The sequence below is a fragment of the Ips typographus genome, unplaced genomic scaffold (assembly GCF_016097725.1).
Source record: "Ips typographus isolate SLU unplaced genomic scaffold, UJ_Ityp_2.0 IpsContig73, whole genome shotgun sequence".
Classification (NCBI taxonomy): Eukaryota; Metazoa; Arthropoda; class Insecta; order Coleoptera; family Curculionidae; genus Ips; species Ips typographus.
Genome location: NW_028098578.1, coordinates 173,765 through 188,278, shown reverse-complemented (window position 1 = coordinate 188,278; position 14,514 = coordinate 173,765).

Here is a 14,514-nt window from a genome sequence, read left to right as displayed (position 1 = left end):
CGTTCAAGTGAAATAAATTTCATTTATTTCCTTCGTGACAATATTTTATAAAATTTTACTCTTTTCTGATATAAAATTTAGAAAAACATCGAAATTTATCTCTGAATGTTTGGAAAACTCACTTTCCCACTCACGCCTTGTTGTAGGATCTAACTTAGAAGACAATAAAGGATATAATACGAATACAGTGTGGAACAGCCAAATGGAATAAATTCGATAACGAATAAATGAGAGCGTGTTGGGAAAAACGCTTGGACACGTCGATTTGTATTTTTAGTTGCGCATTTATTAAAAAAATAAAAATTATATAGGGTGTGTCATGTGACAGTGGCCGATACCAACTTTCTTATTTTAAATACAACCCCCTTTATATTATAATTTTTTTGGATTCTTCAGAAAATTCTAGACATAATTCATGTACAATGTCCCATACCTATCTTCAACTGTTTCGGAAATATTTAAGTGTTTTCAGATGTATTACTAAAATTAATATTAAAAAAAGAAAATTATTTTATTTCACAAATAATGTAAAAAAAAACAAAAAAACATTAATTTCAATGTAAGAGATGTTCAAAATATTCGTGAAAATAAGTATTGAGTGTAATGTAGCGAATTTGTGACCCCTCGTTTTTCCCTAAATTTTAGGAAATTTTAATCTGGCTATGAGGCCTTTGTAACAGTATCATCAACAAGAGAACGAAGACAGAAAACATTTTCTTTTTAGATAGATATAGAATAATAGATTTAATATGATTTTTTATTAAAAGTAATTTATTTTCATAACGTTTTACTAATAAGTCCCAAGCTACCTGGTAATTACTTGGTGAAGACTCTAAAGATATCAATAAATCAGCCTTTTATAGTGATGATCGTAAATAATGAAATTTGTTTGCAATAGGTATTGAACTCTTTTTGTGAATGAGTTTCAAAAGTGTCCCTGAAAAAGAGCCACTGGTCATATCTTCCATCAAATGTTGGCAATGACATCTTGTTTTGTGCAGACAATTTGTTCAAAAGGCTTAATTTAATAGCTGAACCTACAAATTTATCTATAACTGGAATTGGACATACAGTAACCACTTGAGTCAAACAAACTTCAGTTGTTGCTTAGTCCAGGCACAATTCATTTAAATTACATATGAAGTGTTTAGTTTTGCCCAAACTGACACCTCAGATCTCTAGCACTTTCATCAATGTTTCTCAATTGAAAATTCCTACAAACATAATATTAGCAGATCCTGCTTATAATGAGTCAGGACCAATAGACATTTTAATTGGCGTAGAACACTTTTATGACTTATTAAATATTGGACAAATAATATTGGGAAAAAATCTACCAGTGCGTCAAAAGACGCAATTTGGTTGGCTAATAACTGGTAAGAGAAATGAAAATGATTATTTTCATTCTACCAAAAATAAGCATATTTCTGGCAATTTTTCTATGACAGATCATGATCTTGACAATAATTTACTCAAATTTTGGGAAAATTAAGAGGTGAAAGTAGAAAGTACTCCTTCTCCTAACACTTGTGAAGAATTGTTTTCCACAACCACTACCAGGCATTCAAACATTCACCATCTTTGCTTGGCGATTCTTATCTTCATGCAAAGAATCGTTTTTTAAAGTTGTAAAAACGATTATTCAAAAATCCAGTACAGTGACTTTCTTCATGAGTATGAATCCGTTGGACATATGTCAAAATTGACCATAATTGATCATTCCACACCCCATTTTTATTTTCCTCATCATTGTATAATAAAGGAGAATAGTTTGACCACAAAATTGCGTGTAGTTTTTGATGGTTCGGCTAAAACTTTATAAAATAGTTTGGATCAATGATCAGCAAAGAAAATTCCAACTTATACTTTGGAGGCATGATCCTACATCAGAAATCCATACATATCAATTAAATATTGTGACTTATTGCACAGCGCCAGCTGCATTTTTGTCGACTCGCTGTCTTAAGCAATTATCCATTGTTTATGCACTGACAGATCCTGAAATAAGTACAAACATAGCCAGAGATTTTTATATTAATGATTTGTGTACTGGCGGAAATTCTGTGGAAGAAGTTAAGTATATTAAATCGAGTATTTCATAACTTATGCAATCCGCAGGTTTTGAATTGAGCAAGTTTGCTTGTAACAATTTGGAGGAGTTGTCCAGCTCTAATATCGAAAATACAGATAACTTTATTCAATTAGGGGAAAGTAGTCAGAGCAAAACATTAGGTCTTATATGGGATCCTAAGCTAGACATTTTAAAGTAGTTCTATCAAGCCCATCTCTGGTAATTTTTGGTCAAAAAGAACAATTTAATAGCAATAGCAAAGATTTATGATCCCCTCGGGCTTTTAGCTAATGTTGTTATAATTGCGAAATTATCCTGTTAGAGTCCTGTTAGTATTGAGCTGCATGGCTTTCCAGATGCCAGTGAAGTAGCTTACGGACCTTGTTTATATACAGGGTAATTCACATTCGACCCACACCATTGGGATCTCAGAAACTATAAGAGATACGAGAAAGTTTAAATTGGGGCAAAGTTGCGCAATGTAAAGCTCAACCCAATGCCGTTTTAAAAATTTCGATTTTCTGAGTACTTCCGAAGATATCCGAAAAAAACTGAAAAATTAATTTTTTGTTTTTATTTATTTCTAACCTTATTTGAAAAGATATTCCAAAGCCACTTTTTCCCAGCTATTCGATGATGGATTCAAATTTGTCATATGACGCACAGTGGTCGAAATTGAAGATCTGAGTGAGCAGAAAGGCAATAGTATATTACATACTCAGGTGGAAAGTGTGAGGTAAACTTTATCTCGAGATAAAGTACTACATAATCTCTCGACAGAAATTAAACTTTCTACCATGGTTTGTATACTATTGTTACGGTTTGGGCCTACTATGCTCGATACTTCCGAACGAGCACTCGATTCGGGATGAAATCGAAGCGCCGCAATATCTGGCCGGGCGCGTGTTAAAGTAGGCAGATATTGCAGTTACAGTTAGGAAGCGCCACACCTGGAAGAATCTTTATGTTTTTTATGTTCGAGGCAAATCGCGAAGCGTTTTGCGGTCATTCTAGAACGTGGTTTGCGAATATATAAGAAGCAGTTTCAGACGGCCTTAGTCATAGAATCCCAATAGTATTTGGGAGTAAGTCTACTTAGAGTTTTTGTTACCCCCATGTGTCCGCTGGTAGGAGCGTTGTGAGCTTCCCACAAAATTTCCTCCCTAAGTGACCGGGGTATCACGAGTGCGTGTTCCAGTCCTTCCTTCGTTTGTGTTGCTCTATACAGAACGTCCTCCCTCAGCCTAAAATTCTTTATTTTCCGTCGTGTCAGTGCGTCGACGTTTGTTGATTCGGGGTTGCTTATTGCTGATTTTAATTCTAGTATGTCCTTATCTTTATTCTGCAATTCTCCTATGTCTAACGTTGATATCGTAAAAGTGGGTATATCATCTAATTCATCTAATTCGGCTTCGCTCCACCCTGCCACCGGGTTCCGTGATAGACAGTCCGCATCTTGGTGCTTACTGCCCTTTTTGTAGACTACCGTGTAGTCAAATTCTGCCAACTTGAGAGCCCAACGTGCTAATCTTCTTGAGTGATCTTTCACATTGTGAATCCAACATAATGCGTGATGATCTGTTACGATTTTTACAGGGTGTCCATAGATTAGATGCCTTAGGTAGGTCATCCCCCAGACTGCTGCTAATAGCTCCAGCTCGCTGATCGAATAGTTCTTCTCGTTCTTTTGACAAGGCCCGGCTTATATAGGCTATCGGGTGGTCTTGACCGTCACTGCCTTCTTGGAGCAGAATTGCCCCTATCCCGTCTATACAGGCGTCCGTGTGCATTGTACATCCCACATTAGGATTATAATGTTTTAATACTGGGGATGACGTAAGTTTTTCTTTCAGCAGCTCAAATGCTTTCACCTGATCTTCACCCCAGCAGAATTTGTTCTTTTTTGTGGCCTCATGTAAGGGCCGTGCCAATACCGCGTAGTCCTTTATAAATTTCCTATAAAAATTGCATAATCCTAAAAAGCTTTGTAGGTCCTTTGTTTTCTTTGGTGTGGGGAATTGCTTAATCCCTGCAAGTTTTTCTTCCTCTGGGCTTATTCCTTCTTTGCTTACTATATAGCCCAAAATCCTTATCTTTTCCTGCAAATATTCGCATTTACTCGGTTTTAAGGTCAGATTGGCTTCTCTCATTTTCTGGAATACTTTCTGTAATTTTCCTAAGTGTTCCTCTAAGTTTTCTGAATAAATAATAATATCATCTAGATATATTAGTATGTCCTTCCACTTTAAGTCTCTAAATATCTTATCTGCAAGTTGTTGGAAGGTTGCTGGTGCATTGCTTAGACCAAAGCTTAACACGTTGAATTCGTATGATCCATGTCCCTGTGCCGTGAAAGCCGTGTATTGTTTGGACGACTCTTCTATAGGAATCTGCCAGTAACCCGAGAACATGTCCAAAGTTGTAAAGTACTTGGCATTTCCCATGTATGTGAGAATGTCATCGATTTGTGGTATCGGGTAACATGATTTTTTGGTGACTGGGTTTATAGTTCTTTTGTAATCCACGCAGAACCTCGTGGTGCCATCTTTCTTTTTCACCAGTACAACGGGGCTTGCCCACGGCGAGTGGCATGGTCTTATTACTCCGCAATTGAGCATTTCTTTTATTTGTGTGTCAATGATTTCTCGCTCGGATTGTGAGACTCTATAAGGGCGGCATTTCACTGGTTTATCTTCTGTTACTTCTATTTTGTGCTCTATCAGTTGTGTTTTGCCCATATATTTTGGTGACTTGCAAAACACGTCCCCATATTCAACCAGTAGACTCTCTAGTTCTTTTTTGAACTGCTTATCCGTAATGTGGTCCAGTTTGTGGTCTTCTAATGTCACTACTTCTTCGTCTATTCTCTGTGTTGTAAAGAGTCCTGTGGTGCTCAAACCACTGGGCTCTTCTAGCCGTGCCACCGTTGTGTCTTTGTAAATAACCCTTCTAGTTGACCCTATGTTCTTGAGGGTCAATGATATAGAGTTTTCGGCTCTTTCTAGGTTGCATAGTAGGTTGTTGCGTACTAGCCATCCCTCGTTTTGTACTAATAACATCTCTGTAGATAGGGGTATTTTTGGTTCAGTTTTGATGGGTTTTTTCTCTCCTGGCTTCAGAGTGTAATCTTCCTTTGCCTTCAACTTAATTATCAAGCGGTCATCGTTTTCTATGTAGTTCGGCAGGGTGTTCCAGGAGCTGGTTTCTTGTGTCTTGGTCTTTCTTGGTCGGGGTTCTCTATTTTTTGAAACCAGCACCGTCACACTCGTTTCCTTGAAAGTCTCATACAGCAAGTCTTTAAGCTTCTCCCAATCTGACTCGCTGTTTCCGTTTGCGGATGTCAATCTAGGTATAGCCACCTTACTTATTTTATTTCGTATTGCCCAATCTTTCAATTTCCTACAGCAATGTTGGAGCGTATGAGTAGGGACATATTCGCTACCCTCTTCTTTACTATCATCTGTAGGGTATGTCTGTTTTTCTTAAACAAACTGACCACGCTCCCTATGGGTAGCTTTTCTGTGTTGTAATCTGCCAAATGGTCCCTGATGGCTTTTCCCACTCCTCTATCTCTACTGGGAGCCGAAGAGACTGCAACGGCCCATGCAGTGCTGCTCGGAAGACTGAAGATGGACCCAGGTATTTCTTGGATCACTTCTCTCCAGCTTCGTGTTTTGCATGGTTTTTTGGATGCAGAATCTTGCTTTGCACCGAGCGGTATCACCAAATCTTGATTTAGGGTGAGTATGTTGGATATTTAGCAAATTGCTGCCTGCATTTCCCTTAAGAACTCCATGCCCAAAATAAGGGGTTGTGGTGTATTCTCCAATATCGTTGCTTTAATTTCTAATTTTTTCTTGTAATTGCCTCTGAGCTCCAGTGATGCCAATGTGTCGCCTAGACTTCTTACTTTCTGACCGCCAGCTGTCACAAGCAACGTGGGTGGGTCTCTGATCCTATGTTTTTTGTTGACCAGGAGATGGCTTATCACATTTAGTTCCGCACCTGTGTCAATAATCGCCGGTACGTAATAATCGTTCACAACAGCATTTATGTATAGTATCTTATAGCACGTTGTGCCCCGAGTGGAGAGGGTGACGGGGCTTAGTTTTGCCACCCCCTGGAGTTTGGGTGCTGCTGTCTACTTCTACACATAGCAGCAAAGTGGCCTATTTTACCGCAGTTGTAGCACCTGAGCCTGTTGTCATATGTCCTCGTGGATTGGTACTGTCTTTCTGGATTACTGGCATGGTTTGTGCCATAGTCTCTCCTGAGCGGTGGCGGGGTTCTGTAAGGGCGGGGACTGCCAAAAGGTGACTGTCTTTGTGCTACTGGTCCAGCGGCCTGTTCTTCTATTTGATGCTGCGGTCTAAAAGTGAGCGGTGTCGAAAACTTTTCAGGAGCGTTATCTATTGTGATGCAAAGTTTTTTGACTTCGTCCAAGTTCCTAGGTGGGTTATTAGGAAAATTTGTGAGCCAGTAGTATTTAGCTCTTGGTATATCTTTTAGCCCACTCTGGAAAATATCTACGAATTCGTCGAGATCCACGTTTTCTTTGTATTCTTCGTATAGGACCCTTAGATCATAGAAATAATTCTTTGTCTGTTCCAGGTCCCTTTGCTTCCTTTGCCTTAACTCTGCAAGCAAATGGCGACTGTTAATACCGTCGCTAAACTCAGTCTTGAATGCTTGACAAATGTGTTGCCAGTTGCTGTCAGGGTTTGCTGCTTTATACTTTTTATACCAAATGTTTGCAGCGCCCTGCAGGTACGAGTGGAAGTATAGGATTTTTAGGGCCTCGTTCCAGCTATTGGCCACCGCTGTCCGTTCGTATGTGCCTATAAATTGGGGGGCCGAATCACTACCAGGGTTGAACGTTGGCGGGCTGATGAATTGAGGTAATGCGGGTGTTTTTTCCCCTGCCTCAACGGCCGAAATGGTAATGTCCGCCATTTCTCTTGACCCCTTCTTGCCTTCTAATGCTTTATCTCCTTTTTCAGGGTGTACTTGTGCTCTTGTCTCTATCACCGTATTTTCCAGATCGTTTTCTGGTTCTTGTGGCTGCTCAATGTCTTCCCTTCTTGTATTTACAAACGTAAGGGTTAGGTAATCTGTTTCTTGCAACCAAGGGTCTCCTACGCTTGAACTTCTGTACCTTGGTTGAAAGGGGCTGCTAGGATTTGCTGATCTCAAGTTGTACGCTTTTCTCATTCCTGTTAGGGCGTACGGCTTGGTTTGGCCACAGATATGGAGATCAGTAGCCCCGGGATTCAACAAGGCGCCTCCACCATGTCACGTTTTAGGGGTAGCGTAGGAAGAGAAACAACAAACGTAGCTCAAGTGTGTCTCCTTTATTTTTATACCGAAGATAATGCCTAACTAAATCTTACCCCCAGATTAAGAGGGCCGCCAGTACCGCTACAGGCGGGACGCACATGGAACACTCTCTACGAGGGGGTGCGTGGGGGTGTGTGTGTGTGTGTGAGTGGGGGAGACCGGGGCCAGACTAGGTAACGGAACATGGTGCAACTTATGTTATTCGTGACAATAAGAAGCAGTTTCAGACGGCAAGAGTAGTGAATTTGGGAACGCGATAAAGTTTAAATAGTGGAATAATTGTGGAATTATAGTAGTGTTTTTAGTAGCTGAATTAATTATTGTACGGAGTGTTTTGAAGTGTAAATAAATTTATTAATTGTTGAGTTAAATTGACTTTGTGTAACCCCACGGAAAAATCGTAACATTATTTTATTTTCAACCATTTATCAAAATCTCATCAAACTTTTCATAAATCGTTCAGTTGAAATATTGATTGCTAATAGTCTCTAACAATAAGGTAGTATACGTGCACGAGTAGTTATGACTTCAACCATAATAAACGACTGGTGATTTGTTTACAATCTTGACGTCATTATTGTGCTATTCCTTCTTTAATCTGTAAGCTGAAACGTTTCTTAAAGTGTTATTACATACCTGGTTGAAAATAAATATTTTATTTATTTCTACCATAATTGTAACGCATAGAACTTACCTCATTTAGTCAAATTTAGTTTTAGTGTATCAATATATTAATATCAAGCTGGCTCAAACGCAAAAGAATTGGTTTCTGAATCAGTACGCTAACAGTAATAATTGTTGTGCTTTGACCCTTCGACATTCTTTCGTTTATTACAAAACTCTCTCTCAAAGCATATAAGTACGAGATGGCATATAATTATTTGTTTTCTTTAGACAGTGCTTTAAAACGCTGCTTTAAAGCACTAATGTTGTTAAGTTGCGCATTTTATTGTCAAACAATTTGATAAAAAGCTTTTTTCTAATGTTGGCATATAAAGTGACACTTTTCAAAACTGATTAGAGTGACAAAACGTTTTACTTTTCGTAACTAGTTACTTTCGTAACAAGATGTAATATTTATGTAACTAGTTACGAAAAGTATCACTTTATGTAACTAGTTATGAAAAGTTCATTTCATCGCTCCCTGTTTTTATGCATTTCCGTAGAAACATATGGGCGACATCCATCATAGCATGTTGTTGTCACACTCGCTATACCAACATTCATTCGTTACACAAAATCGAACTTTTCGTAACTGGTTACATAAATATTACATCTTGAGATATCCGACAAAAACCGAAAAAGTCTATCTATATATTTCTTTTTACCACTTTATACTTGATTATTTTGGAAAATCAATTGCACCTTCTGTACTCAGTTTTATGCTCTTCAAGAAAATTGTTTTTTATTTAATAAAAAGAGCTTTTTATTAAATCTTTTCAGGTAACTAAAGTTCTATTAACTATAGTTTCTGAGATATCAAAGAAGTTAGAAGTTAGTTTTTGAGCTTCCAAGTAGGCTGCAGGCCGTTCAGGACCACGGGGCGTTCACCAATCAGGCTGGAGATGTTTCAGATAGTTATGCACCTGTGTGCAGTTTTTAACGATCAAAATATGACTATTCTTTGTATTCTAAGGAAGATTTGTTTTGAGGTTTATTTGATGATACGTTAATAACACGGACAGAGCCGCAATTGGAGAATATACTAGAATATTTGTACAAAGTTTAACATTAAAATAACTAGAGAAGTGAAGATATTTTTAGAAATGGAGATTACAGTAAAAGGCAACAGTCTCAAGGTCAGTCAAACCCAGATGATTAAACGACTATTGGAAGAGTTCAATATGACGGAAACTCGTACTGTGTCAACACCGATGTAGGCAAATTTCGACTATACTGATGAAGATATACTTCAAAATGTACCTTATAGAAGATTAGTATGCAGTTTGATGTACATTTGTAAGCAGACCAACCATATCCTATTCTGGGTTCTATTTAAGCAGATGCCTGAACAAACCTACTAGCTGATGGACAGCAGCAAAACGAGTGTTGAAGTATCTTAATGCTACCTTGACACATGGAATTAAGTTTTGAAAAGGACCACATGAGCTCGAGGCTATGTCAGATGCCGACTGGGGGAAAGATAAACAAACCCTTAAAATTGTGAGTGGATTTATAGCATTTCAGGCTGGAAATCCGATTTAATGGTTTTCCAAGATGCATAATTATGTGGCATTGTCTACCATGGAGGTAGAGTACGTAGTTGCTTGTAGTGCATGTCAAGAACTGATTAGTACACAAGGGGTTTTATCAGAATTTGTAGACTGTAAGATTCCTGTCTTAAAGTTTGATAATTTAAGTGTCATATCAATGATCAATACTTTTGAGAACTCAAAGCAAGGTAAACATATCGATATAAAATATTATTTCATGAAGTACATTTGTCTGATTTTGTACTCTGTTGCAAATCAGATGTAAACAAAATATGTTTTTAACTATTTTTAGGTTAAATTTTGTGTTACATGGATTTGAGGGGGAGTGTTACGTATTATAGTGTAGTACAATTGAGAAACACATGCACTAGCTGTCAATTTACGCTCAACGGGAGTTTTATGACAAGATTTTATGTGAGTACTGACCTTAGATTATATAAATATATGTTAACATTTGACTAACTCCTGCAACTAGGATATTAACTTTCTCTGCTTTCAATTTAAGTTTCTGAACTATATGTTGAGATATGAAATTCATTTGAGAACCACTATCCATCAATGCTCTACACTCTACAAACTGGCCAATTCCATTTTTTTATTAAAATAATTTCTGTAGTAAGTAGTATCTCTACAGTGCGTTTTTTTTAACGCGCAACATAGGATTTACGTGTTAAATTTTTAAGCCCATGTTAAACCATTTTATTTTGGAACTGCAAGTCTATAACTTGACGGGTGTGTCTTAGTACCCTGAAGCTTAAGTAAGTCTACCAATTTGGTCTAAAAAGTGATTGAAAACTGGAAAAAACCCCAGGCCGAATTGGTAAACTTACTTAAGCTTCAGGGTACGAAATAGCCACCCGTCAAGTTTTATACTTGTAGTTCCAAAATAACATGGTCTAACATGGGCTTAAAAATTTAACACGTGAAATCCTATGTTGCGCGTTAAAAAAAATGCACTGTATATGCTGCTGAATATGAAAATTAACACTAGAACTACAAGATGCTGACACCACACACTATTGCTATCTTCTACTTCCTGTCAGTGGCGGCTCGTAGTAAATTTGAAAGGTAGTGTACAAAACTAGGGCCAATGAGCGCCGCAGACGAAAAATTTTTGAGACCACGCCCAAAATTCCTACAATTTTAAAATATGTAATTGTTTTCAAATATTGCACACTAACGTTAGGAAATACTGGAGGCATTTTAAAAAAGTCGTGAAGAAAAATAACACGTGACTGATAAGAAAAACCCCGAGTGCACGATCTAATTGTGCACACGGGCCAGCTTAACACTTCGACTGACTAGACAGTCGCGGGGTACAGAGGGGGCGGACGGCGGAAGTTCGACCAATCAGATTTACTATACCCATGAGCTGTGCACTTGATTTTACCACGACACACGGTGCACGATGGCGGCGGTAATCCGTAATTCGTCCAGATTTCGTTTATTTATTAATAAAAGCTTATTTATTTCCAAGATTAATACTTGGTATTAATAGAAAATTATTTCAATCATTATGAAATTTATAATGAAAACATGCATTTTTGGACTCAAAATTTGGGAGTGCACATTTGCACTTATTGAGGAGCCGCCCCTGCTTCCTGTTCACTAACTACATGGACCACTTTTGCATTTTTCATAAAATGAAGTAGTGAATTGTGGCGCCCTCGACATTTTCTACATCCACTAGATTTACTGACTGACACCACAGCCCGCAATGCTTTCTCACGCATGATCTTGCCCCCCAGGTCTTCGACCTTTTGTCCTCTGAATACACATTTAATTAGTTAGCCTTTAGGACTACTACCGGGTTGGATTTAATCTTACTGTTTTGGTTTGATCCTCTGTTTACATATTAACACTCACTATCCACACTATCCCTCGCCGTCGAAAATAACGATTTTGCATTTTGACCGTTGTTTTTGGATTTCCAACAATTCCACCGTCCATTGTGTTTTGCGGTCTTCTCCATGTAAAAAGACAGCCGGCGCTCAGTTGTACCAAACTATAAGGTACGTTCCACGATATTTATAAGCATTCTTGTTACAATTTCAACATTTCAGCTCATGAAAATGGGTATTTCTGTACCCGAAAGTAGTTGAGCCCCCTCTTTATTTACCTTACGGGAGTTAATAAAAGTTTTGTGGAGAAGGCTTTGTGTTACTTTCCCTTGTAAATTTGCTTTCAGCTCCACTTTGAGAAAATGGACTGCTACTTCACTTTACAAACTGTTAGCCGAGCTTATCCGCTTGGACATTTGGTTCAACAGCGAGTGCCTTAGAAGGGGTTTGATGCCAAATTACGTTTCCGAAGCAACTCCCCATCTGCGTCTTCCAAAAATGCACCTTTATGCTTGTTTTACCGTAGAAAGTCATAAATCACGTTATATTCGAGTAGCTTTGTGTTTAGTTTGGCTAAAGCGTCTTGACGATTTGGACCCCAAACCACTAATTTCCCTTTCTTTTATGGTTTAACCTCTTGTTTCCTTGGGCCCCAACTTGTACAGCATCCACTTTACGTACGTTCCTAAGCTCCTTAACTTGAATAGCACTTATTTTTGCAGCCCTAGAATACTCTTCTGCTGCTTTTAACGATATGTTTGACTGCCTTAAGACAGGTCACGTATCCCACTCACTATTTTATCACGAACCAGAGAATCCTCTAGTGTTCTCTAGTTACATGATTGAACAAAAACTTTAATTTCGGTTAGAAAATGATCAGAATAAACTAACTCTTCGTTTTACAGAATAAACTATTGCCAACATCTCTAGTTCAAAACTGTGAGACTTGATGTTGCACTGCTGGTTCTTTTACTGAATAAAATACCGGATGGAAAAGGTTATCACACTGTTTTTGAAGTAATACTGAACCAAAGCCGGCTGCACTGGCATCACAATGCAGTTCGGTTTCTAACTTAGGGGAGTAAATCATTAGCAAAGGAGAATTACTTAACATTTTTTTAAGCACTTCAAATGTGGTTAATTGTATTTCAAATTTAAGAATTTTTTTATCATAATTATTAGAATTAGACCCGTTCAACAAATCGTACAGAGGCTTAGCTACAGCAGAAAAGTTTGGAACGAATCTCCTGAAATATGACGATAATCCTAAAAATTAACACATTTTAAATTAGTAGGTACAGGAAAAGAGGATATTGCGTCAACATTTTGTTAGTTTGGTGTAACATAATTGTCTGAAATAACATAACCTAAATAAATAATTTCACGCTTCAGAAACGAGCACTTGTCTAATCGTAAGGTAAGTTTATTCCTAACTAACACGTCATACACTTCACGTAAAATGGCTAAGTTTTCTTCAATAGATACTGTGGCAACAATAATATCGTCTATGTAAATTGCGATTTTCTTTTGTTCCAATAAGTGTTGAAAAGCAGTGTTAATACATCTCATAAACATAGCAGGACAATTTTTTTAGCCCGAAAGGCATTTTTATGTATTCGTATTGCCCAAACGGTGTCACAAAACTAGTAAACACCGACTCTTCATTAATAGATACATGATGGAATGCATCCTTTAAATCCAATTTAGTAAAGTACTTCTTGTCTCTTAAAGTTTCAATTTGATCATCAATATTAGGAATCGGAAAGTTATCCCGTTTTGTTATTTTATTCAAAGCTCGGTAATCCACTCACATACGCGTTCTTCCTGACTTACCTTGTACCAATACTATTGGGGAACTATACTCTGAGGAACTTTTCCGAATAATTCCACGCTGAAGCAAATCATTAATTATCTCACATGTTGCACATTTGTCAGCATATGAGAGTCGTCGGGGAGCATAATAAAAAGGGCTATGATTTGTCTCAAGTGTAATTGTCATTTGTATGTTGGTTTCTGGTCTATCAGGTGCTTTAGGGGTCAAATATCGGTCTCTCAGGTCAGCTTCCAGTTGTAATCTGTCATTCGGTACAATGGAGGTATCAATGTCCAAATCACCTAAAGTATTATTTATGTTATCAGTCTCATCGATACACATTATTTGATTAACAAAATCATCTGTCAACAAAACATCAGAAGGTCCAATAGATACTACTCCCTGATCTACTGTAAATCCTATCTTTTCATGACATAAAACATTTCGACCTAATAAACATGGATACTGCATGGTATTGTTTCGAATAACATAGAATTTAACTTCTAAAGTAATAGAACTTACCTTTATGTTGCGTTTGATGGAGCCAAGCAGCTTAATTTGACTCTGATTCATACCAACAAAAGATTCATCCTCTATTGGATCCATCAAACTAACATCCACAAATTCTTCTTTTATAAAAGACACTGGTGAACCTAAATCTAAAATACTATTTAAACATAAAGGTAACTTATCTAAAATGATTTCCACTTCAGTGGTTCTTGCAGGAATCAGTGACTCTTTAAAACTCGAACAATGGGCAACTCGGTTAGGGTCCTCTCTCTTCACATCAGCCTTTTCTGGACACTCTGGGGGCCTTATCTCCATTTTTACCACATGTAAAACAGGTACTAGGCTCACGTTTGGGTTTTGGCCAAACATTGGCAAGATGACCACTGTCATGACAGTTGTAACACCTCCTTTCAAAAGTAGTGTTTGAAGCTGGTCGAGAGAATCCAGTTTGTTGTGTATTCTCGGTCGAGCTTGAGGTCCTGATCTTTGTCCTACACATACTACAGTACATCTGTTGGTCATCTGTACTGTCTGGGTTCTTGAAGGTTTAAATCTGTCTCTTCTTTCTGAACTTATTCTCTCATAGGAAACAACGTCTTCGAATAGGTGATCTATGTCAGTATGGTGACGTGCCATTAACATTGAAGCAAGTTCACGTGAAACCAAACCAATTATAATTTGTTATTCTTTTGTTTCATTGAATGTCAAATTTAATTTTTGACATAATTT